We start from the raw sequence: 24,462 nt of genomic DNA on the forward strand, positions 1-24,462 counted from the left end.
TTCCCTCACCAACAAGAAATAAAATTTGTATTTTATGTATTTACCAATATCATAGGCCAATATCATATTGTCACTTACATTTCTTTAATTATGAAGTTTGAGCATTATTTATCTATAAACGACTGTTTTCTTTTTCCTATTAGGTATTTGGTGATTTTCTTCAATTTTCTTATTGATTTGTAAGAACTCTTCACATAGTAGAGATAGTAATTCATCGTTATGTATGTTGCAAATATTTTCCCCAGTTTGTTTCTTCCCATACATTTTCAGTGGTGCATCTGGTCCCATGATGCCCTTGGGATTGGGATTGTTCCTAACTTTCCAGTGACCTCACCTGTTGCTTGTGGGGAAAGCCCCACAGATCTAAGGCTATTGGTTTCATGGAGGCCAGCCTTTTTGGTGTTGGTCTTTTTCCTTAATCCCCTCCTCCTCTTCCTCCTCCTCACCCCTTATTCCTCTTCCTCTTCCTTCTTCCTAGTAAATCTTTATTTTCAGTGGGACACATTTAACATATGAAGATTACACCCAGCTGACGTTTTTTGATGTTGCTCCTTGCTAGAAGGAGGAAGTGGCAAGTTCTCTTTTATGATGGGCCTCCCTTGCCCCCCCCCCCCCCCGCCTTTGGTTTGCAAATGATCTCTCTGAGGGACTCACTGAGTCTTTTTTTCAGTTTCTACTATTCTCTAAGTTTAGGGACATGTGGCTACTGAAAGACCAGTATTTGCTGGACTTGGTTCATTGTTTGGGAAGAGAGAGAGAAGAGCTTTGTCAATCTGTATCTAGGCTGACCTCTTTCCCAAAAAGCCTTTACTTTTGGTGTTTCTTCAGCAGGTACATTATATTTCTTGGGTCCCTTGGAGGTCACTGTCCCTCAGGCACAGTTTATGTCACTCCAGCAGCATAGCAGATGCAAAATGGGCAGATATGTACATTAGGCCATAGTGAAAGAAGTCCTGAGTTCTTTCCCGGCTAAGCAAAATTTCCATAGGTTTTGTGTCCTAGATGCTGTAGGGCCTTTGGGAGTATTAAAATTTTCACATCTCAACTATGTTTTTTTTCCCCCCCACAAAATTAGTAGCCCTTTCTTTGCTTCAAATGGGCTTCTGTAGTGCATCTAGGAGACTAAATGTGCTTCTTTCATAAAATATTCTCAGCTCCAATAACCATTATCATGTTAAGAGACAAATGATGTGATGTACCCATAAGAATGTGCTGGGTGATAAAGCCAGCTTTCCCCATCTCCAGCATTTCTCATATTCTCATGTTCTTAAGATCACGTGGAAGCTATTAGAACACTTTTCCTAGCCCTGCCCCCAGGGATTCTGACTTTGTAGGTAAAGGTGGGGCCGAGAAATCTGCATTTTTAGTGAGCGCAGAGGTGGTTCTGATGTCTGTGGTCCTTGGTATTGGCTTTGAGTCCAAGGCCAGATGTCTCAACCTCAGCACCATTGACATTTGGAACATGGTAATCCTTTGTTGCTGGGGTGCTGGTTAGCAACATCTGGGACCTTATCCCTTAGATGTCAGTAGCACCCTCCCCCCATTATAACAATCAGGAATGCCTCCAGACATTGCCAGCATGTCCCCTGGGGAGTCAAATCACCCTCAACTGAGAACCACTGACTGAGGGGGAAATAAATGAGAAAATGCTAATTAAAAACAGTTTTTACTTTCATACATAGATGGTCATACCCTCGCATTGATTTCATTGAACAAATTAAACGAATATTTCTGAGCACCTGATATGCACCAAGCATTTTATATTAAAAATGTTTAATATAATCATGGTTACTTCTTTAACATAAGATGGAAGAAAAGGAAATGTCCACATAAATGTGGTCCACATAAATAAATAACTGTACCCAAACATGCTCATTTCAATGTGAGTTTTTCACATGTTAGTAAAATGTTAAAAATAGACCATGATGTAGGGCACTCAGATATTTAACTCCTTACGTCAGTGACAGGAGGAGCTACAAGGAAGGAAAGAGGGAAAGAAAGAAGGTAGGAAGGGAGGGGGAAGGAAGTGACAGAAGGAGGAAAGAAGAAAGGATGGAAGGAGGAAGGAAAGAAGGAAGAAAGGGAAGGAACAGGAATTGATTGAGGATAATGCGCTATAATCTCTGACCACCGGTCAGTAAATTCTATTGAAATTCAAGAGTAGAGACCTACAAGGAGGCTGGTGAAACCATTCCTAAAAGGCAAGAAAAAGAAGCCTATTGACATTCAGGAACCCTGAAGAGATCAGCTGACTTCTCCATTGTAGACTTTATCCCCCTCCTCCCAGAAAGGTGTGAATACAGCTCAAGACAGGAAAGGAGTCTTTTCTGCAGAGGGTGCTGTTGTTAATGTGTCAATAGTGTGGACAGGCTTTCTGGGCAGTTCCCAATGATATCATTTCTTTGTACTGGAGATCAAGGACCTTTGTGGATTAGGAAAGAAGAACCAGACCCCGGCAGCTGTCTTTCCTGCTGTGTTTGGCAGGCAGCACTGAGTCTCAGAAGAGGACCCCAGGACCTTGGCCAGGGGTTCAGAAAGAAGCAGGCCCACGTAGAAATGGAAACTCCAAAGAGAGTAAGGCGCTCTGACTTACAAAGCTGGAGAGAGAATAAATAGGAAAATGAAAAACCCCCATCATTCCTAGTGGAAGGCTGAATTCAAGAAACCTGGCTTTATATTATTTTCCTCTGCAGAGAGCGTGCAGAGTAAGATAACTGCTTGCTTTTTAAAAATGCTGTTTTCTGTGTAGGGTGTTTCAGCGTGTGTCCTCTCAGGATTTCCAGACAGTCCCTAAAGGGTCATTAACATTATTTAAATATTCATGCTGGGGGAGGGGACCACAGACTGAAATTTCAGACCGCTCCAGAGTGAGGGACGGTTGGCTACTATCCTAATGCGGCCCCACCTTGTGTATCAGCTGCCTCCTTCCCCACCGATGGCTTTGTTAACACACGCGCTTTGACACCAGGCCACCGGCTGCCACAACGAGGAGGGCAGCGCGACGGCTCTGGAGAGCCGGTGAGCCGGAAGCATCCCCGTCCACACCTTGGCCTCTAGGCCACATCGGGGAGAGCCCCAAAACACAAAGACGCACTTCCTAACCGCTGCCGGCCGTTGTACTTACCCGGGGACAGTCGTGCGGTGTCGAAATGAAGGATTGCTCCCACCTCGGGCAGCAGCTCAGCAGCCCCTGGCGTTGCGAGCGCGCACATACACCCACACGCTTCCACCTACTTACATACACGTACGTGTACCCCAACACACACCCGCCTGTGCACACGCCGACACGCCCACCCGTGCACTGACAACAGGTCCACATCCCCAGACACAGAGCCCTCTCCCCAGTTAGGAAATACTGGGCTTCACTTGCCTCTATCCATCCATCTCTCCATCCCTCCACCCCTCCAATGTACCCATTCATTCATTTCGTGGTTTCTCGGTTTGTGCTTTGGATTCCACCAAAGCCAGAGACGCGTGGGTGGATGGGGAGGGCACATGGAAGCGGAGGGGCGGCCCGCGGTCGCCGGGCGCCGAGAGGGGCGGGGAAGGGGCGGGCTCCGGCAGCCCACGGGAGGCGCTCCTGGCCCTCTGGCGCGCCCAGCGGCCGCTGCGCCCGGCAGACGCGCTCGCCCCGGCCCCGGGGCTGCCGCACGCCTTCCCCGGAGCTTCTCAGACGCCCCGCGCCGGAGCAGAGCTCGAGGACTGCGCCCCCCAGGATCCCGCGCCCAGAGGTGGGTGGCCCAGGCTGGGGGCGCGGCGGCCCCCGACTCCGCGTCCCCGGGACGCCCTCCTAGTGTTGCGGCCTCAGGCGTCGTCCCCGGGGCGCCCTCCGAGTGTTGGGGCTCCAGGCGTGGGGAAAGGGTGGCCCGGGAGGGGCTGCAGATCTGGGGTGTCCTCCGAAGGATCGCGGACTTTAAAGGGCTTTTATGGCCTTGCCTAGCGGAGCGTGTGCGCGGAGGTGGCCTGGCTGGAAAGGGCTGTGGCCATGTGGCTTTGAATTCCTAGGTTTGGGGGAGGGCCGAGCCTTTGGCTGCTTTATTCAATACTTAGTTATATATGCTTTAGAAAAATAAACTTAGGACCCTTTCTTCTGCCCTCCAACACACACACACACACACACACACACACACACACACACACACAGGCGGGCTGTACAGGAAAAGCGGGGAATATCTAACGGCCGTGGCCACCCCTCCAGATCCGGAGCAGCAGAGGTTGGAACCACTGGTTCCAGCTCCCGAGTAAGACGCGGGTCCTTAGATGGCAGCGCTGGGGCGTTGGGGGAGCGCAGGCCGGGGAGGGCCGGGTCCCCGGCCAGCCGGAGCCTCGCGGACTGGGTCTGGGAGCTGCACACTCCGGGGACCATGCAGCCTTTCTGTGCAGGGGCGCCCGGAGTACGCGCTGAGCCTGGAAGTTTGGCCTGTGGCTGAGACCCCAGCTGTTAGGACCCGGTGTTTTATCCTGGATAAAGCGGAGGGTACCTGTCTTTGGGCCCTTCGTGGAGACAGTTTGGGGAGTGGAAGGGGCTGGTCGCGATGGTGCTCGCTGGGCAAACTGTGCCTGTAATCTGGGTGGAGGCAGCGTGAGCTCAGGGATGGGAGCGAGGAGATCCTGGCGGCCCTGAGAAATTCTGGAGAAGCGTACTGGAGGACGAGGGACTGAATCGAAGTCCGTGAGAGCTGGGAGCCCGGGACCTGGCGGAGGAAGGCGGGCGGGCCTGGGAGCGGCGGCGCGGGTGGCCTTGAGCACTGCCGGCTAAGGGGCGGCTGCGCGCAGTGGGGAGCCAGGCAGGGAGCAGAACAAGCAGCGGGTTACTGAGCTCCCGGCCCTCATGGCAGACGCTCGCCAGCCTTGGGGACCTTTCCCTAATCCGCAAAAAGGGGGCGTCGCGAAGGGCGATGACTCATTTTGAGAGGCCGTGGGTTGTCCCTCCAGACCCGTTCAAGCCAGTTGCGTGGGGCAGTATTGATTTGGCTGTGATAGGCTGTGTGGTCAGACTTTGACAAATCTTTACCCTTCTCTGTAGCAGTTTTAAGTGCAGAGCCATTAATGTAGGCAAGCTTCTTTCCCCCGCCCCCCCCCAATGTATTTCTCTTTGAAAAGAGATCTCACACATACACACACTTACCTATACATCTCTACATGGTGCATCTCTGAATCTGCTAACAAGTTCACAGGGGAAGCAGCCTTCCGTCTTCCCATGTTGCCAGGCATCTGGAGGCCACCAGGCACCACTGTGATCCCAGGACGTTGGTTTTTCTTGGTTTTGTTCTAATTCAAGAGAGTTTCGCTTAAGCATCACACTTTTCTTCCTGGAAATGGTCCTAATTTCATTAAATATTGTCTCTTTTCTCCCACCTGGCACCATCCCCAAGCCTGATCAATAAAATTTCAGAGTAAGGAGTTTACTTTGTCTGTTTAAACGTAAAGCCCTTTAAGAATTAAAACTTGCCCTAACACATCTTCTAAACGGCTGTCCACTGCCAGCTTTCTCCTGCCCAGTTTTGACACTGGCTCTTTGCTCAGAGGGCGCTTTCTCCTTTGAGTGGGCACAACATGGGTCAGGTAGGTCCTGCAATTATTTGGGGCTACACCAATACCATTAGTCAGGAGCCAAGAAAAATGAAAGTAACCCTCCTCGGGTCTCCCAGCATCTTCCCTAGTGGACTGCAAGTTAGGTGTTGAGATGTTTCTCTGGCACCAAAGTTCACTTCAGTTTCTTTCGGGGATGCTGAGGTGCCGGTGGGAGCGGGTGACTGGGTTCTGAGATGGGACAGACATTTTGAAATACCCATTATCTCATAGTTCTGGCATGACGGTTGGCAAGGCTTCCTGCCTGCACAGTTCACGGTAGTGTAGTCCGATTATTTCACTTCCATAAGTGGCTCGTTCTCACTCAGGAACCTCAGGATTTCAGGCTCATGAGATGAAGCAGGTTGTCTTAACTTCTTATCAAGTAAGCGGGGAGGGTAGTATGAGCCATTGGTTGTTTTACGACTAAAACTTATCAATATTTTAGTATAGCACTATTAAATATTACTTTTAAAAATGTGATCACCCTAGATTTTCTAGTTAATTATTAGAATTATTGTCTAGATACTCTCTTTATAGATATAATGGACTCCTAAAGCATCCATGTCTCAGATTTCTATCACGGATGCTATTACAAGTCTCTGGGTTTTTTTTTTTTAATGGTTTTTATTTTATTTTATTTTTGAGAGAGAAAGAGTACCAGCAGAGGAGGAGCAGAGAAAGAAGGAGACAGAATCAGAAAGTAGGCTGCAGGCTCTGAGCTGTCAGCACAGAGCCCAGCACCGGGCTCAAACTCATGAACTGCGAGATCATGACCTGAGCCGAAGTTGGCTCTCAACCAACTGAGCCACCCAGGCGCCCCTACAAGTCTCTATTTATTAAGATAGTGAGACATGTTTCAAATAAAAATGAAATTGAGTTTGCATGGAAGTTGTGTTGAGGAGTTTTAATAATTGAAACAGGTGAAACAGGGGCATGTTGAAATTTACTTCTAAAGACCAAAAGGGTGATGTTTAGTTCTATTCTTTAATTTTATACATTTCTTGAAGCTGGTAGAATTGATGATCAATCTTGACTTAGCCTCTAAAATGGCTGTTCTTTGATCTTGAGAAATGATCTTGAGTCATCATTTGCTTAGATGATTGATCAGGGATTCTGTACTACCTACTGGAAATTTGAACAAATTAATTAATGTACTTATCAATAATTTTAGTAAATTTTACTGAAAAACGAAACAACTTTAAGTTCAACAATTTTAGTAAGTTTTGCTGGAAAACGTCATCATTTTCTTTATACTGTGTAAACTCTACACCCATTGATAGCTTTTCTATGAAGCTAAAAAAGGTTAAGTTTGGGGGTCTCCTCACTGGCACCCACCTTACCCATTAGCATGTTGAGTGGTTTGGGCATGAGGGTGGCAGTGCCTCCATGATCCATGATGAGATCCATGCTCTTTGTAAGGTAATCCCCTTCTAAGAACATATAAGTCCACTGTTACTTGAAAAAAAAAAAAAGAAAAAAAAAAGGAGGCGTACCTGGGTGACCCCATCGGTTGAGCTCCAACTTCAGCTCAGGTCATGATTTCGCCATCTGTGAGTTGGAGCCCCACATGGGACTCTCGGCCATCAGTGCAGAGCCTACTTCGGATCCTCTGTCCCCTCTCTCTCTGCCCCTACCCCGCTTGAGCTCTCCCTCAAAAAAATTAATTAAAAATTGGAAGAAAAAAAAAAAAGACCACCATTCAAGTTTTGGACCTTTGCCCTTCAAACATGTTTGTCAGGAATGTATTATTACAGGAGAGTCAAAATCATCTCTATTTCAATATGAAATCCACTATTTTGCTCAAAGAGAAAATTATAGAGTTTGGGTATGTGATTGTCACTAGCACTTGATTAACTAGAATACTTAAGAAATGAATTACATTAAGTAATATAAGTTTAAACCTGAGTTTTAAAAATGCATTTCAACTGTTGGTGATACAAGTGTGTATCTAAGGGGTAAAATGAATGGCTACCTTGCTTGGCTTTGCCTTGGTGAGTTTACTGTGGTGACTATGTTGTTGTCTGTCCATCGACAATTTAGGACTTTGTAGTCTCTGCGTGATGTCAACACAGATAAAAATTAAGATGTGTAGGAGCGCACAAGTGTAATTGTGGAATCCACTCCAGGACGGTCTCTGGAGACCGGCTTTTGAGAAAACAGATCCCAGTACAAATATCATTTCTGTTCTTTGCCCCACTCTCTGGAAGGTTGAGCGCCAGAGAAATGAATTAATCATGACTTTTCCATCGCCTACCGTACAGCAAGATGCACTTTCTCCAGGGTTCGGCCCAGGGTTCTCTTTACCTGTTGAAGTGAATTCTGAGATTGGGGAGGTGCAAGAGAGGACAGACAGCATGGGGGAAGGGCCTGAGGGCATCCTTGGGCCCGTCTACCCTCTTTCCCCTTTGGTATCTGTCTCTGAAATCCAGGCGCACCAGTTCTCCCAGGCCTTGGGGGGTACAGTCAAGTGGAAGCAAGTGTAACTGACATTGCTCCCCTCTTGGTTGGGGTCTCAGGGTGACCAAATGTGCCACGCAGCCGGAGAAGGTGGCCTGTGGAGGCGGAATGCTGCTCATTTTCCCCAGGGATGGGAGGTGAGATGAAGGAGCTTCCCTCAAGTGGGTTTGAGGAGGTGGGTGTTTTTGTTTCATCCTTTAAGTCTTGGAGATACGTGTCCTGGTTGAGGGGGTCGTGGGGTGAATGCCAGGGAAGTGGGGGGAGCTGCAGGACACTGTGAAGAATGTCGTTGTCCTTTGACCTTTTGCTTCCTTAGGGGTGGGCAGGACTTTTCTGGTGGGTTTTGCTGCTTGACTGGAGCAGCCTGAGTGAGCAGAGGTCTGCAGATAGTGTGATGCCCAAGTTATCCAGAACCATGGCGGGGCCAAAACACAGTAACGCCTGGGCCAAGTTCTCTGTAAGATCTTGGGCACGCCACTTAAATGGAATCTCAGTTCCCTCACCTGCAAAAATGGGAATACCAAAACCTGCCTATTTGAAAACTTGTGTTCAATGAGATATATGGAAGCACCTTGCATGTATTGTATTTCTTAAGTTAAAATCTCTTTTCCTCTTTTTTTCTTAGGATATATTTATTTATTTAAGTAATCTCTACACCCTGGGCACCTGCGTGGCTCAGTCGGTTAAGCGTCCGACTTCAGCTCAGGTCATGATCTCAGGGTTCGTGAGTTCGAGCCCCGCGTCGGGTTCTCTGCTGACAGCTCAGAGCCTGGAGCCTGTTTCGGATTCTGTGTCTCCTTCCCTCTCTGACCCTCCCTTGCTCATTCTCTGTCTCTCTCTCTCTCTCAAAAATGAACATTTTTTTATATGTTTATATTTTTGTTATATTTTATGTTTATAAACATAAAAATAAACATAAACATTAAAAAAAATTTTTTTAAAGTAATCTCTACACCCAACATGGAGCTTGAACTCACAACCCTGAGATCAAGAATCTCATGCTCTGCTGACTGAGTCAGCCAGGTACCCTAAACTCTCTTTTCATGTTTATGGTAGATGCAAATAAATGGTTTTTAAACTTAATTTTTAAAATTCCAGCAATTTGCGGCAGGTCAATTGTTCATCCTTCACACTGATAAGATGGAAAAGGGTTGAGCACAGAGATTCTGCAAACCTAACGTCACCTTCACTGGCCAGCCCCCTTTTGACTTGGGGGAGTCTGGCTGACATCCTTCTTCTCCCATTGCCCCCACAGCACTTACACTATCACGGCTTCTTCCATTTTTCTTTACTTGCTTCTTCTTTATGCTTTGAGTGAGTCAGAAATTGTTCCTCATCGGACAAACGGACCCAAATTTTCAGGACCCTAATCCTGGGCTTTAAGCTCACTCAGTGACCCGTAGTGTGATGGATGTCAGTGGGACCTCCCTTCCGAAACTCGTGCAAGATTCTTTGCCGGCTCTAATGAGTTTACTCTGTCACTAAGATGGGAACAGGGATTAATATATTAAGTAAAGATGTGCAGCCAGGATTAAAATGGAAAACGGTTTTCAGAAGAGCCTGAGAAGCCTCGTTAATCCAATCCTTTTATGTTTTACCATTTAATTTCACAGATTTGCCGTAGATTTTGCAAGGCTGGATGAATTATTAAGTGGGACATTACTTTGAATAAATTCTTAAGTGTTACAAATCATTCTTTATACACACCAGCCTCCAGCCTCGGCCCAAAGCTCGCCACCGAATCAATCCTCTGTGCCAGCGAGGACTGGGGTCTGGACTAGCACGAGCCTGTGCCTTTAAGGAAGTGAGGCGGTTAGAAAAAGTAGCTGGGGATTCACAAGCAATATGATTTAAAAAGCGGAACATTGTAGCTCCTGACCCTGTTTGCAATGCCTCGGTGAAGTTTTCTTTTTAGTCATTGTCTGCGGGAGGGAAATCCCCCTCTTAAAATGTCCCACAAAAGGGGGGACCATGCAACTCATGTCCACTGACCCGCTGGTGTATCTAGTCTACACTGAAGACCCAATTTCCTGGGAATCTGCCCTGTTCACTTGGGCAGCATATCTGGACGTGCAGTTGTAGTCATACTAGTGTCTATGTAGGGATTCCTGGGCTCTGGCACAGACAGGATCACCCACTTAAGAGGGGCCTGGATACAGCCTTTTGTTTATTTTTTTCTGGATGCTGCCTTTTAAACCAACGCTTCTGGGATGCCAAATAAAGCCTGAGAATTGATTGCATTGGGACACAAGCCTGCAGAGGATACAGATACCTCCCCAGCACCCCACAAGAGTAGTAACTTAGGAGAGAGGGGAATGTGCCCTGGCCCAGGTCCCCAGTGAAGTTCTTTTTTTTTTTTTTTTTTAATATTTTTTAATGTTTATCTTTGAGAGACAGACAGACAGAGCATGAGTGGGGGAGGGGCAGAGAGAGAGAGAGAGAGAGAGAGAGAGAGAGAGAGAATCCGAAGCAGGCTCCAGGCTCTGAGCTGTCAGCACAGAGCCCAGCACCGGGTTCGAACTCATGAACCGCGAGATCATGACCTGAGCCGAGTCAGATGCTTAACCAACTGAGCCACCCAGGCGCACCCCCAGTGAAATTCTTAATAAGCAGATGCACTGACTTGCCTGCCTCAGGTCTTGACTGATTTCACTGCTCCAACCCAGAGGCGATCCTAGAACTGCTTCAAAAAGGTCTGTGGCTTCTGCTTGAGCTTTCTGCCCTGTAGGGCCCCTAAACTCCTGATCTCCTTTATAGGATGGACGAGAAATCGAGTCCATATATAAAGATTAAAAAAATGCCAGTCCAGAAGCATTAACCTCTCTTTGAACTACAAAAGGTTGTATGTTATTGCTTCGCACATGCGTTAGTGAGGAGGCCTTGAGGAGGGTTATTACTGTGCAGGGCAAGGATAAACTGTGATGTCGGAGCAGTTTTTCCTGGGTTGTCCGAAGATGCCAACCCTCTGGAGGTTTCTGCCTGGTGCTTAGCGTGCCCCGGGGGTTGTCAAGTTTCGAGGAGACATTTCCCAGGCCTTCCAGGTTTATGGTCTTTTGTCAGAGGGGTGTGGGGTGGGGGGCTACAACTGACATCACACCGAGCACTGTGAAGAGAAGGGTTCCCTAGGTGGCCATCCTGTCTGTAGGCCATGATCTTCACAGCGTGTCTATAGTGAACGGTGAGGCCAGGACCGAGCCACTGTCCTGTAGCAGAAACCAGCCCTGCAGATCCGGGGAAAGCCCAGCCCTGGGCAGGGGAGAGGAAGGGACACTGACCTGCCTTTCCTTCCACCCAGTTAACTGCCTCAAATGCAGATCTCTGGGGGCCTACCCAAGCCCCACACCTGGGTGAAGTGTGTGCAGAAGGTTCTAGAAAGGCCAAACCACACTTTCCTGTAGGCGGTTAACTGACTGCTTTCAGTCCCTCTCCCTGACCGGATTGGCTTACATTATCATGACATCATTTGCTCAGCAGAAACACTTTGGAGCAGTGCCTGATGTAAGTTTTGTGATACACCCTACAAACAGAGAAAGAAACCCATTGTTGAGCCCTCTTTACGAAAGGGGCCGGGGGAGTGATTTTCCCAAAGGAATAAATCTTAATTTTCTAGAAAATTCAAGTACTTCACAACTCTGAATTCAAAAGCTCTCTCTGTATGTGTATTAAAATCAAGGTCCATGTGCCATGTGCTGTGTGATTCCAAGGCTGTATTTAGCCTGGCAAATTAGTATTTTGCATTCGAACATTTTATCTTTGCAAAGGATAGCAGGCATTCTCCTCTGACACAATCCCAGATGAACAGAATCCATTCATTTGGGGAGGAAAGCCATCAAAGCGTATAGGCAACTTAGATCATATCCAAGGTGCTTGTCATTATCCCTGTTTGGGGATGATTTTTCCTTTAGAAAAAAGTTCAAATCAGTGTTAAAATGCAGCACAGAGATGGGCCCCAAGTGTGGGAGGCATTGCTTTTGCATGAAATCACAATGTGTACATTGTTTTAAAATATTCTTTTCATCATATGCTTCATTACCAAAACAATTCACAGCCTCCCAAGGATGACAGATGTTATAGTATAACCAGCATGGAGGGTATAGAATAGAAGAATGAAAAGGGAAGAAGCCCCTCCCTCTGGGAGCATCAATGAGAATGGGATTTAGTTTTCTAGGGAAGTCCCTGTAATCCCCAGGGACACCTCGATCTTGAGGTTTCTAGGCTGGGGGTGCTGGGAGGAGCTGAGAGGGAAGGGGAAGGGAATTAACATTTTTTGAGTGTCAGATGCTAAACAGGTTGCTTTATCTCCACCATCTTACTTGTTCCTTACAATCGCCACCATTTTTCAAGCGAGGATACTGATGCACTTGGCAGTTATGGAACCAGCCAAGGGCCCCACAGCTGCGTGACGTCCTCCTGTTTCTCCCACTCAGCTCCCTCCTGTTACTAAACCAGTGCTCTGGGGGCCTTGCTGTTCGAAGTGTGGTCTGGGGACCTGTGGCATTGCCAGTACTCAGGAGCTTGTTGAAACGAGAGAATCCTGAGCCCCGTCCCAGACCTACTGAATCAGATTCTGCATTTTAACAAAATCCCCGAGAATCTGTATGCACGTTATAGTGTGAGAAGCTCTCTTACCCCATTTGGCGGAGGAAGGTTTGGCAGTCAACCCTATGCAAAGTAGCCAAGCTTCCAGACTGGAATCAGCAGATTCAACCTGAGAGTTTGGTCCGCGAGAGGGGAAGATGCTCCTAGAATCTAGTGGGATAAACACCCTACAATGCACAGGACAGCTGCCCACCATGAAGAATTACCCTCCCCAGAATATCCAGAGTGCTGATGTTGAGGTACCCCGGATCTCGTTGTCTGTCTAGAATTCACACCCTGTAGATGTGTTTCCGTAGCTTCAGATGCACGTAGCTCTTTAGCAAGCATATCTTAAATGAGAGGATACAAATTGCAGTGTGCTATGCAGATGTGATTCTTTATATTGGGACTTGAAAAGTGACAAAGAGTTTAGATTGCAACATGAAAAGATTTCCATTAGAGTTTTGAGAGCATCTGGCTAAGGTACCCAGGAAGCAGTGGAAATACATCCGAGAGCCCTGTAACTGATTGCCCCCCACTGGGTCCCTGACCCCCCACCCCCTTGCCATCCTGCCTGGCAACAGTGCCTTTTGTGTTTTAGTGTCACTTGCCCAGGCCTCTGCCCTATTTTCAGCTCCCAAGCAAACTGTGTTGGGTCAGCTATGCCACCGGAGGCTGGGGGAGGAAAGGGGAAAAATGAAGGACTCCCTCCCTAGGCCTTTCGTCTCTGCCTCCTGGGATCTGTGGCTCTGCCCTTTTCTGGCTCAGCTCCTTTGGCTCCAGCACGCTGCAGGCACTTCCGCTGCTAAATATCTATCCTCTGCACTTCTCCCTTCTCTCTCCCTTTAGATTCTGGCCCAGACCTCTGGAACTCTCTCCCCTCCAGCCACTCTGTCTCCCTCCTGCCTTTCCTCTCTGTCTTCCTTCCTTCTGTAAGCTGAAAATCCACCAGAATCACAACTGGGAAGCGAAACCAGCACGCCCAATGTATATTACGGGGAAGAAAGTTTTGAAGTGAAATTATATCCAGAAAGAATCCCTGTCATTCATCCTCAGTTTGAAGAGGATTGCTCTTGAGAGGATTGCTACAAACGTCTCCACCTACTTTCTTGTTTTGTTCTGATTCAACTTACTTTTTCTTGAGCTCTAGAATTTGAAGACAGAGTTCTTTGTAGGTTCTATTGTGTTTTCCAGCTTTCTTTCGTTGTTGGTATTATAAAATTCATTTTCCAGTACTTTTTTTCTTAGCTTATTTATTTTGAGAGAGAGGGAGTGAGCAGGGGAGGGGCAGAGAGAGAGGGGGAGAGACGGGATCCCAAGCAGGCTCCCCGCTGACAGCGCAGAGCCCCACGTGGGGCTCAAACTCACGAACCTTGAGATCATGAACTGAGCCTAAACCAAGAATCAGATGCTTAACCGACTGAGCCACCCAGGCACATTATCCACGAAGTAGATTGTTCTAGATAAGCTTTAGAACCAAAACTGGATTTGTATGAAGCATTCCAAGGAGAAGAAGACCTCTTTGCGACTTCTGGGTACCCTCTTTTCATAACTTTATTATTCCTTGCAAACAAAAGGTGGGCCGTAAAAGTGGAGGAGGCTGTGGGGAGTGGCTGGGGGACAAGCAGAACTTCCAGCCCCAGCACTGAGACCCAGAGGTCCAGGGCAGAAGCCAGAGTGCTGGCCTCTGGCCAGCGTGGAGTGGATCTTCCCAGGGCTGTGTTTTTCCAGCAGACCAGCTGATCTGCTCCAGAGGGCTTTAAACTGGAAGTGGGGGTTCCAGGAAATAGTGGGAGTCAGAACATGAGAGCAGTTCCTATGGAGGATTATCAGTTTTGTCACAAAAAGGGGGGATTTGACACCTGGTAATTGATTCCTAGTCATTGTTTTGAGAAATAATTGGGAAAATCGTAAGAGGACTAATTTTTGTCTTTAACCTCACTCTTAAAGGTATATAAATGAGAGGAAGAAAACCTTAGAGGCCTCTGTCCCCTGAGGCACCACGTTGCCCTCCAACTTACACCCTCTAGATGTTCTCACCCTCATCACGTCTCCCCAACTCCTCAAGGGTCTTCTTGGGCTTGATCATATGTGCCATCTCTCGCAAGTTCCACTGAACTCTTCTTCTGCCACAAACGATACCTTTCAAAATTGGCCTGGAAAAATGCTAGCAAAAAATCATCACACAGTTGACTACTGCAAATACTCGGGCAAATACAAAGTAACAATTGCTGGGGCTTTATGAAGAATGGATCCAAACCAAGGACAGACTTTCTACGATCGGAGGAACACGTGATACAGTATATGTACAGTTGAATAAAACCTTGAAACCTTTAAACACGGGTCTGTTTTCACCCGCAGTTATGATCAAGCTTCCTTTTTGAAGAGCATAACTTTGAAAGAGTTCAAATTTTTGTTTTCTTCAGTGAGTTGGGTCTCCTGTAAGAGCAGATACTCTGAGCGCAAAGTAGATTTCAGTTGCTTCTGATAATGATATTTGTTGAAAGTCGGGCCCTCTTTCAAGTGCCAAGTATGTGTTGTCATCTTGACCCTCCTAACATCCTGTTGGGGAAGGCACCGTTATTATTTGCTTTGTTACAGATGAAGAAACGGAGAGACACAGAACAAGAGCGCATCACTGGTGGCAAAGCTAGATTTGAATCCCTATGGTCTGGCGTTTATAGACAGTCTCTTAATCATTACCCTCTTTATTCTGCCTCTTAGTGCTTAAGACAAGCTCAGCCAGCCCTCTCCTTTTACTGCGGTTAAAGTTCTGAATCTCAGTCTATAAATAAAGGCTTGCAAAACAAACAAACCAGCATTTTAAAATTTACATAAATTAACTTAATTTTGTCTCCAAGTCCTCACCGTCCAGCTAACAGAAATATAACCTCATTTACTTGGGGGACATGCCCACCTTGTGATTGTATCCAAGGTTTAAGGCTTTAGAAGGTGCTAGGTTGTGGGAAGGAGGCCATCCCAACACCTGCCCACACTGGTTTCAGGCTGTGATTTTCCATGGATGTGTCTACTTGCTTTCGACTATTCTGTCCCATGGCCAAGTCCTGAGCCTGTCTGCTAGTCTGGGCAGGTGCGGAGGGCCCACAGGAATCCTTGACCAGTCTGTGTACCTGGAGCCCGGAGTCTGCTCTCTGAAACCTTGCCAGTTCCCCTAAGAAATTCCAGGGAGCCGAGGAAAACACCCAGAGGTGGAGGGAGAGAGGACCCTTCCCTTTCCAAAATGCCTTGCATAATCTTGTTGATGGCTTACTTTTTACAAAAGCCAGGAAGAACTTTGACTCCTTCACATCAGATCCCCAAAGCAAGCATTTACGTGAAAAGTCTGGCTGCCTGCCTAAGGAGGGGAGGAAGTAAAAAGAGAAGGCATTTATTAAGGTCTCAAAAATGTTCGTGGAGTAGAATGGTGGTTGCCAGGCGCTGGCGGGAAGGAAGAATGAGGAGTTAGTGTTTAATAGGTAGAGTTTCAGTTTTGCAAGAGGAGGAGGGTTCTGTGGATGGATGGCGGAGATGGCTGCACAAGAAAGTGATGTGAAGTAGTTAAGATGGTACATTTTATGTTATATATATTTTACCACCATCATCAATGCAGAAGTTTTATTTCCTTTGTATAAACTTCGGCTCATTAGAAAATTGCAAAAAGAACTCTAGAGAACAAACCGATGGTCACCAGAGTGGAGGTGGGTGGGGGGATGGGTGAAATAGGCGATGGGGATTAAGGAGAGCACTTGGGATGAGCATTGGGTGATGTATGGAAGTGTTGAATCACTCTATTGTGCACCTGAAACTAATACTAAAAAAAAATATTCAATGTTTATTTTTGTGTGAGAGAGAGAGAAAGCAGGAGCAGGAGAGAGGCAGAGAGAGAGAGGGAGACACAGAATCCAAAGCAGGCTCCAGGCTCTGAGCTGTCAGCACGGAGCCCGACGAAGGGCTCGAACCCACCAACTGTGAGATCATGACCTGAGCTGAAGTTGGACACTGAACCAGCTTAGCCACCCAGGCACCCCTGAAACTAATATTAACACTGGATGTTAACATACTGGAATTAAATAAAAGCCTAATTAAAAAATAGTAAAAAGATAAATCCAAATGACGGAAATAAAAAATGGATTTGTCACCCTTCATAAAAAGGTTCATGAGAAACTATTTTTGAATGCCAGGAGAGAAAGTAAAGCTGAATCGTCCAGCAGTGGATGTGTTCACTTTCCTTGGGGGAAGTTCCGGGTCTTGTCTGACCTCTGAGACCAGCCTAGGTCTTGAACACAGAGGCCCTAAACACCCAATAGTGAACTGGCTCAGAGAGTGTTTATGGGTCTAAGTGGTCCATTCCCTCAAAAAGCACCCAGTGAGACAAGCCTGGGTGGCGAACTGCGATTTGAAGAGAAGGACATGAGCCGAGCTGTGTCCAGACGGCTCTCTGTCCCTGGGATGAGGGCAGCTCCTTAAGTGCCACACCTCTGTCATCATAGGAATCCCGAGCTGTCACGTGTCTCAGTGTTGTTTCCTTTGCAAAGTAAGTCTGGCTTGTCATATTTCCAAGGTGGAAACTACCTCTCCCCTTTTTATTTTTACCACAGTGGCTCCATGACAAGGGAGATGACAGATGCCCAGACTTGCCTCTGGCATTCAGAGCTCCAGATATCTGGGCCCTACAGAGGCCCAGCCTCTGAGACAGGAAGAGGTACCTAGCAAGGTCTCAGAGACACTCCTTCTTAGAGTTTGATGGTTGTCAGAAAGGCGCCATGTTCTGGGCGCCTGGGTGGCTCAGTCGGTTAAGCATTCGGCTCAGGTCACGATCTCCCAGTTTGTGGGTTCAAGCCCCGCATTGGGCTCTGTGCTGACAGCTCAGAGCCTGGAGCCTGCTTCGAATTCTGTGTCTCCGCCTCTCTCTGCCCCTCCCCTACTCACCCTCTGTCTTTCTCTGTCTCTCAAAAATGAATAAACGTTAACAAAAATTAAAAGAAAGAAAGAAAGAAAGGGCATGTTCTGAGGGTGACCTGTGGTTGCAAGGCTGTGGAAAACAGTGGTGGCAGCCCTGAACGGCTCACCCTTGTCAGTGGACTTCAGGGCCACGCCAGCAGGATGACTTCCTGGTGGAGGGACAGCTCCCTGATGCAGAGACGGCAGCTGACTTCCAGCCCCAACAAACATGTCGAGGCAGTTCTGTGCTGGACACTCCTTCTTCTTGCCCCGGTTTGTTTGTTTTTAATGTTAACTGTGGTAAAATGCATATAACATAAAACTTATCCTCTTAACCATTTTTTAAATGTGCAATTTAGTGGCAATGAGTACATTCACATTGTGGTGATATCACCACCCACGGAACATTTTCGTCTTGCAAAATTGAAACTCTTTGCTCATTAAACACTAACTCTCCATTTTTTCTCCCTTTCCAGCACTTGGCAACCACTGTTCAACATTTTGGCTCTATTAGTTTGACTATTCTAGATACCGCATGTAAGTGGAATCATTCGGTATTTGTCTTTTTTTTGACTAGCTGTTTCACTTAGTATCATGTCTTCAAGGTTCATCCATTATTGTAACATGTCTCAGAACTTCTTTCCTTTTTGTTTTAAGTTTATTTATTTATTTATTTTGAGAGAGAGAGAGAGAGCGAGCAGGGGAGGGGCAGAGAGAGAGAGGCAGAGAGAGAATCCCAGGCTGATGGCGCAGATCCTGACGTGTGGGTCAAACCCACAAACCGTGAGATCATGACTTGAGCTGAAACCAAGAGTCGGATGCTTAACCAACTGAGCCACCCAGGTGGCCCAGAACTTTTTTCCTTTATTAATATTCATAAGTGATACTCCTTTGCATGTATCTGCCACGTTTTGTTTATCCATTTACCCCTCGGTGGGCACCGGGATGCTTCCATGTTTTGTCTCACCATTGTTTTTGAGAGATATGACCCATCTGTGAGGTCCTGGGTCAAAGAAACTCCCCAATCCCTACATTGAGGGGGTTCACTATCTCTAGCAAGTGTCAAAGCACAGACAGGAAAGAGTAAATCACAGTGCAAAAAGTGTAGAATATGAGATATCTGTTCAAGATGTGTCACAAGAACATGGGTGTGGATTTGCAAAACTGATGGGTAGGAGAGAGTATACTTTACAGCACGGATTCCAGAGGAGGTAGGTAGCCCAAGCTCAAATCCTGGCTTTTTCACTTGTTATCTGTGTTGCCTTGGATGAATTTTTGGATCTTTGTAAGCAGCAGTTTCCTCATATGTAAAATGGGGATAAGAGTACTTTCTTCCTAGAGTTCTTGAGGGGATTGAATAAGAAAATGTAGGTAGGGAGCTTAACGGAGAGCCCGGAACATGGTTAGCATTGTAGTTTTAGCTATACAGTGACGGATTTTGGAGACCCTCATCATCAAATAGAGAAAAAGCTCTTCATTTGTTTTTATCAGATAGTTGATCGTAAAAGTCAACATGGCCTGGCTTTCTTATCAGCGGGAAGATATAGAATGAGGAAGGAGAATGACTGTTAGTAGATAACCTTCATCTAACTGACAAGAGAATTCTCTTTCTCAGATTAGAGAGAGTAGGAAGCCAGGTTCCAGTGGTAACTGTAGGTCTCCACGACATTGCCCGTGTAGATAGTGCTATCATGGCGGTTCTGTCAAAGATTTCATAGATTACTTTAATCTGAAGTATTGAAACACCCTCATTTTTCTAGTAATAACTGAGAAAACTTTTTAAAATTAAAATAAAACTAAATAGTTTTGCTGAATGAAGTCTTTTTCTATTAGAGGGTGCCCTTTAAGTGTTCTCAAATGTAGATCTAACACGTATCATCTGGATGGTGCATTACTTACTCTATTCCTGTTTGTCTGCTTGGTATTTCCTACCCAGGAGTTCATTCACTTCAAGGCAATTGAATCCATTTAGCCGGAGAAAAAACATCTCAGTCTCTCTGGCCCCAACAATGGATTTTTTTAAATGCATTGTACACAGCCCTCTGAAGGGGAAAAAAAAGACATTTGAGGGGGGTGGGTGTGAACATAGGGATTTCCTCCTCCACCCTAACTGTTGCTAAACTGTAAGTTAATATTGTGAGAGAGAAAAAAATATCAAGGTCTCAACTTTCCTTGGCATATTGTTTTGTATTGTTGTTTACTAGTAATAATGAAGACTCTACCCCCCCTGGCCGCCACCTACCCCCTTCCCCCACTCCTCCCCAACAGTCCTGGTTAAAGCTGAGTGGTTTGCACTTGACTGCAGACCTGGAAGGTTTGCTTAGCTTAACTCAAGGTGCCTAGGCTTCCTAGATGCCTCCTGGAGGCCGTCTTCCTGTTAGCCCTTCTTGTCAGGGATTTCTTGTATGCCGGATCTGCCGGGGTGGAGGAAGAAAGATATTCTGGGCTGCCTTTGAATGTATTTTGATATTTGTCCTCAGAAATGAAACAAAACTTGGAGATTTATTTTCTCTATTCAAATTTGGATGCTTTTCTTTTTGCCAAAATCTCTTGAGAGTGACAAGCCAGCAGTGGTTGAAATACTTCTCTGGCTGTTAGCAGGGAGGATTTAGCAAGTGAGCATTTCCCTAGGTTGGGTTGAGATTTGTATGTGTTTACGTCCCAAACTTTTTTTTTTTTTTTTTGGTAAGGCCATAATTTTGAGTATCAGCAGAACTTGGGGCAGATAGAATTTCATGGAATGTATAATCCTTTTGGGTTGTACATTGTACTCAAATAAGCTTTCGTGATGGGTTGGTTAAATAGGACAAAGTCTCCAGAGATTTGACTTGGCTTATTTTGCTCTTTTGTTCTTTTCCTTTTTCCTTGATTAGATTTCTGTCCTACCCCTGTTAAGGGGTCAGCTGAACTGCATGAAAATAAGGGAGATGGGTAGTGGTGCACTTACTAAGAGGTATTATAGCGGGCTTGGTAGCATATCAGGCTCCAGTGAGGACAAGATTGGAGCTCTCTTACAAGAGAGCAGCTAGCTCTCACTTCTGGGTAAGCAAGGTACCTGAAATAATTAGCCCATGGTTGGCAGAGTGTAGGACTGCCCACCAAGGAGGGATCCTACACTGCGGAAGTGACAACATTGTATAAGAAGGAAGCTGACGTTTTTCAATGTCAGCCGGACTTGATTTGAAAAATGTTTTATTGGCTAAAGCCGTAGAGTAACCCACAGACTCATCGAAATCAAAGTTTACAGTCTTTAAGAGGACTAGGTTGTAGGGAAAGAGCCCTGCCAAGGTGGGCAACTCACAATGACTTGATCAAGCTAGTCTGCCTCCCAAAGCCGTAGCTTTGTAAGCTGCAAAATGAGTTTAATAATACCTATGATTAGCTGTTGCTATTAAGGATTATGTGCAGTAACAAATCCAAGGTGCTGGCAGATTTTCTTTCTCTCTTTTTTAAGTTTTTCTTTTCATACTTTCAATTATGTAGTTTTAAATAAATGTAAATTCCCCTCCCCCAAGCATTCCAGGTCAAATGAGTTGACATGTAAAGTGTTTTGAAAGCTACAGATATTATTTGTGATTGCCTCTTAGTTGACTTTAAAACATTTGTTTGTCCCAGGAACAGAAGAGAAATATGCTTTGATCATGAGACAGGTGCATTTTTAGTATGTGGCTTATTAACATCGTTAATTTAAACACTTCCATATTCTTTTGGTGCAGAACCTTGTGTTTTCAACTATGCTCTTGGGTTGTAAGTTACCAGATGATCTTCTGGGCCCCTGTCAACTCCAAAATGAAATGATGTATGCATTTACTTATTGACTTAACTCTAAAGCCTTGAGATGATGGCGGAGGGGGGCGCTGAGGAAATGACAACTTCCAAACAGTCCATTAACCTCACTGACGCTGTGTCCCTGGAGGGGACAAATGAGGCCAAGGTAGAGCTGCAATGAAGTGACCCCCAGCTGTCCACTCACACTGCCCGGCTTCCGCCTGGTCCGATTTATCAAGAGTGATGTGAACATGAGTCAGAGATGGTTTTATAAGAATTTTTATTTTGGTTGAATCATCATCTGTTGGCTGTTTCCATTTTTTAAATATCATTTGATTAGCTCAAAGATGCCCAACATTTATGGTCCTGACTCACTGAAGGAGGTAACTCACTAATTACCAGTGAGACCCTGGGGAGGAAGTGGGTTGGCAGGCTTTCCCACCTGATGACCAACCTGGCAAATTCCAGAGAAGGAAGCGTGTGATCACAACTCCAGGCAAAGCGATAGAAAACCTTGCACACAAACCTATTGTGGAGACACTTTAATCTACTTGAACACATTAATCTTCCTCTGGGAGGAGGCTCAGCTGACGTCACCCACTCATTTTGCACACGAAGAAACTGAGCCTCAGAGAAGCTAAGTGAATATCACACATTTGGATCTGGCAAAATTCCAGATGGAGAAAGGCTACCAAAATTAGAGGAGAAGGGAGGGTCTAGAAGGATTTTCTCCTTCTAGTTTAAACTTTTCTGTGTTGGTTGGATAGTTTTCAAAGAACAATGATAATTTTTGAAGTAATCATTTTTTTAAGAAACTAAAAATTCCATTTATTATATTTGTAATTATTATTCAAACTTAAGAAAATGAAAAAGGACCTCATCAACCTTTTAGTCCAAACTCTCATTTTACAGATCAGAAGACTGAGATAAGTGTAGTAGAGCAATTTGGTCAATGTGATAAGCTGGCTAATGGTGTAAGATATGTTTCAAAACTTAATAGACTAAATGTGATGACTTAAGCTCTGTATTTCCTTAAGTACATGTTCAGCTACCTGAACTAACCCAGAAGACTCCAGGCTGTGCTGTGGAAAGGAAAGCTCCTGACCATTGGCTCTGGGGTCTGTGAGACCCGGGGTTGCAACATGGCGCTGTTGGTAACCTCGGGACACATTACTTTTCCTCTTTACCTCTATTTCTCCATCTGTAACTGGGAATAATAATACCCGTCTGGCAAGGTTAGACATTAGAGATAATGAATTAGGTATAATCCATCTGAAATGGCCACTTTTATACATTAAAATCAAATACTGGGAATTTCATATGGCTTAACCTAAAATTTAGAGTCTGATAGGCACTGAGTAAATAAACTACTCTACCTGTAATAGGGGATAAAAAGTATAATTCTTACAGATATTATAGTTAGATCCCAAATAACTGTTTTCTTTTCTCAAGGAAATGAGGAACACACTTATGGCTTTACACTGTCTTAAATATTACAGCTGCTCTCTGACCTTGAAAACATTCTACTTCCTTGAGCTTCCCCTCCCCTTATGGTCCTTCAGGATGTGTTCCACCCGTTGATGCTGACAGTTCATGGTTTAGGTTCACTTTCTCCTTTTCTGTTACTACTCAGTTGGACACACAGGGTCCTCTGTAGCCCTTCCTCTTCCCATTTTCTTTCACTGAAGGTCCATATTTTTTAGGTTAGAAACTCTTCTGTGTAATAACTGCCCTGCCTCACCAATGCATAAGAAAATGGGTATATTTTCAAGATTTGTAGCACTGTCATAGTTTCTTGCTGGTAAGTTTTGGTGAAAGTATATCTCTACGGTTTGCTGAAACACCTGTGTTCTGGAGCTCACAGTGCTATTAACTAAAGGCTTCCTTAACCTTAGGCTTCATATGAGTCATTTATAAATACACAAGATCTATAAGGATTGTAAGTAGAAAATTTGGTTATTCGCAATTTTTTCACCATATAGATAATGCAGGACAGTGAACAAATGGTAGGGAACAGCCAAGGGTGATTTATCATTAGTTCATATTTTTATTCATTTTATTGGATTTTTCTGCCCTTTCTTATCAAAAATTGTCTCTGAACCAACATAAACACTACACGCAGAGAATATGTTGCTTAAGCCGGTCGGTAAAATGTACAAACTTAACCCACATTCATTAAAAGCAAACTGTTGACATGAGCAGATTGGGGTTGGGATTGGGTGGGGGGAGAAAGAATTGGGAGACAAAATGAGAAAATCCTAAATCTTCATCATTTTCCATAGGATTGAGTTCAGTTTTCTACCCCCCAAAGCAATAGGCTAATCCTTTCTGTTTGATCTTTTCAATGATTAAGAAAAAGGAAGCTGACATTTATATAAAACTTAACTCATTCAACATTGCCTTATGCCTGGTAGTAATATATGTCTCTCTGCATACATTTCCAAGATTTATCTTGTTTCATTAAAACTGCAGATAGGTGTCATCTGTTTTATTTGTCTGCATAGCTTTAGTACTAGGCATCTTAGTAGACTTGCGATCTAGAAGAAAACGGGAAATAGAAGAAATAGGAAAATGGGAAGAATAAATTCCACTGCCTCCATGAGGTGCAGAAGTGACCGTCAGTAAAACTATAATGTGAAAAGGGTCAGCTATTGTGCCTTTAGATACCCTTTTAAGAAACCAGATCTAAGTAAGTTTAAAACATTGTTTTAAGGACACCGAGATGGTCCAACTCTTGGTTTGGGCTCAGGCCATGATCTCATGGTTCATGGGTTCCAGTCCCACATCAGGCTCTGTGCTGACAGTGTGGAGTCGGCTCGGGATTCTCTCTCTCCCTCTCTCTCTCCTCCTCCCCAGCTCATGCACTTGCGCTCCCTCTCAAAATAAATAAATAATTTTTTTAAAAAATTGGGGGGGGGGCACCTGGGTGGCTCAGTCGGTTGAGTGTCCGACTTCGCTCAGGTCATTATCTCACACTCCATGAGTTCGATCCCCATGTAGGGCTCTGTGCTGACAGCTCAGAGTCTGGAGCCTGCTTCCGATTCTGTGCCTCCCTCTTTCTCTGCCCCTACACCACTCATACTCTGTCTCTGTGTCTAAAAATAAACATTAAAAACATTTAAAAAAAACAACAACCATTTTTTA

General features: G+C 45.4%; 1 protein-coding gene across 9 annotated transcripts in view; it reads left to right on the top strand.

The window, feature by feature from the left end:
* The window catches only part of PALM2AKAP2 (PALM2 and AKAP2 fusion), a 331,612-nt gene that overhangs the window by 220,213 nt on the left and 86,937 nt on the right, over positions 1-24,462 (top strand). The window contains exon 1 of one of the 9 annotated variants that reach the window (XM_030292902.1): positions 3,638-3,731. The exons of the other annotated variants lie outside the window; for them this stretch is intronic. The gene's annotated coding sequence lies outside the window, so the exon portion shown is untranslated. Of the gene's footprint in view, positions 1-3,637; positions 3,732-24,462 lie in introns of those variants that run through there. 9 annotated transcript variants of the gene reach the window in all.

Source organism: Lynx canadensis, chromosome D4, assembly GCF_007474595.2.
Source record: "Lynx canadensis isolate LIC74 chromosome D4, mLynCan4.pri.v2, whole genome shotgun sequence".
Lineage (NCBI taxonomy): Eukaryota > Metazoa > Chordata > Mammalia > Carnivora > Felidae > Lynx > Lynx canadensis.